The following is a 2202-nucleotide window of genomic DNA, read 5'->3' as shown; positions in this document are numbered from 1 at the left end:
GGTGGCTACCTGGCAGCTTCTGTGAAATGAATGGGTGCATCAGTCCTGTTTCTAGTAAATAAAATTTCACCATTGAAAAATAAAGATAGTTCTCATTTAGCACAGATATTGATCTAAGTAAGAAGCTGAAAGAGCCTAGGGACTCCACAAACTGAAAGAGCCTGGGCACTGAATTATTCTAACAGCTTGAGTGCGCCTCTTCTGGTCAAAGTGGAGGTTTGTTGGCAGCACAATGGGTGGACTGACGGGCATGGTGGATCTAGGAATCAGAAAAGGGATGAGGTGGGTGTGGAGATGCTGCCAGCGCTGCAGGGGTGACTGCATCCCCTCCCCGCCAGTAGGCAGACTGCTGAGGACTCAGGCCCTGCTCCCCTTCAGTGCAGGCACCTTCCCTCCCATTACCCTCTGCCCTTCACCTGCTGCTATTGCTTACTCCAGCTACCCTGGGGCAGGGGGAGGGCTGCTCCTGACCCGCTCCAGCTGGAGGCTTCTGTGAGGGGCAGCACAAGGTGCTAGATTTGGCCAGGGACACAAGCAGCAGCTGAATCCCTCACTTCCAGGCTCCCCTGCTCCTTGCCCAGTCCCCCTGGGTGTCCCTTGATGGCTGGGAACAGGATCTGGAAGAAGGATTGTTTGCTTCTGCTGTCCCAGTGCGGTCTGCTTCTAGACTGGAAGGGAAAACATGGAGCAGGAGGGACCTTAGTGCTGCTGCCCAGCCTGGCAACCTGAACAGCTGCTTTCTGCAGCCCCTGGCTACATTAGGGTAGCAGTGGGTCTGGGGTTTCCCCTGCCCTGGGTGAGCCAGGGACACTTGTGGCAGTTGTGGTCCTCATTTCCTTACCTGCTCCCTGCTTGGACCCCTTGGATATCACACACCAGCCTGGGGTTCCAGCTGTGCCTTTGCCTGTGTCTAGGGCCTTGAACTGGAGCCTCCTACACTGTGGGAGGTGGGTGCAACTGTGCCACTGCACCCCTCCCTGATTCTCCTCTCTTGATAGGCATGTGTCCTTTGCATTCTTGATCATTTCTAGTTCTAGTGACTTTCACTGAAGTCAATTCAATGCTGTTCACAAATGCAAAATTAACTTATTTAAGACAGGAACTTTAAAACAAAGAAGGCTGACATTTGGCAACTGGAATGCATGTGCAGGTGCATAAAAGTTGCAAATCTTGCTTTTGCAGTGAAATGACAATTTGGTTATCTAAATATCTGTTTGTTCATATAGTCATGGCGTTCGTGTCCCAAATTGTGTACTGTACTTGGATCCTCCATTTGAAAACATGAAGAGCAAGATCCTGCTTCCTCTACTCTGCCATTCCTGTATTTAATAAAGGACCTTTGTAAAAATCATCCATGTATTTTAGGAATGTATTTAAGTTCTTTGCTGGGTAAGGCTCTTAGTTCCTTAATACTGCATGTTTAACCAGTTTTATTTCAACTTTCAAAAAATGGCCTTTTCATCTTAAATGCAGGTTGTAAACACCTATTTGCAGGCTCAAGGTCTTTGGTGTCCTTAAAAATCTTATCTGTAAAGCTTCATTAACATACTTTTGTTTACAGACAGGAATTACAAACATTTGCATTTATTATTTCTTCATCATCACACATCTGTATGTGGACTAGTACAAAACCTGTTCAAGATTCAGTTTAATACTTTACATTTTACTGAGTAAATATAAATGCTGTTTTCCCTGGCCATCAGTGTAAGAACATGTATCATTTCTCTGATCCAATACAGTAATTCGTATCTAGTTTAGTATCCTGTAGGCCTGTGTGAAGTGGCTAGCATTCACTGCGGATTCAGATTCAGCTGATTTGGGAGACAGTGCTTTGATTCGGTGATTTGAATCACTGTCCCAAATCAGTCAGCCAAATCTGATTCAGAGATTTGGCTGCAGCCAAACTGGCTAAATCTCCAAATTGGCCCCATCCCCCGCCAACTCTCAGTGACTGCCCCACCTGCTCTCCCAGCTTCCGGCTCTTTGAAAAAGGAAAAAAGCCTGTACTACCAGCTGCTGCCAGGCCGGGGTGGGGGGTGATCCCTGTTGCCCCCCCACCCCATACAATGTGGGGGGCTCCACCATGAGCACCCTGACCCCTGCCTGCTCTCCCAGCCCTCTTCATGGCTGCCCTGCCTGTCCCAACTCCTGCCCCTTATAAAAAGAAAGAAGAATGTAACATTATGACTTCTGTGGAAGCTT

This window comes from Crocodylus porosus, unplaced genomic scaffold, assembly GCF_001723895.1.
Source record: "Crocodylus porosus isolate Cpor-Errol unplaced genomic scaffold, CroPor_comp1, whole genome shotgun sequence".
In the NCBI taxonomy this organism is placed as follows: domain Eukaryota; kingdom Metazoa; phylum Chordata; order Crocodylia; family Crocodylidae; genus Crocodylus; species Crocodylus porosus.
Note: the sequence above shows the minus strand (reverse complement) of the source record.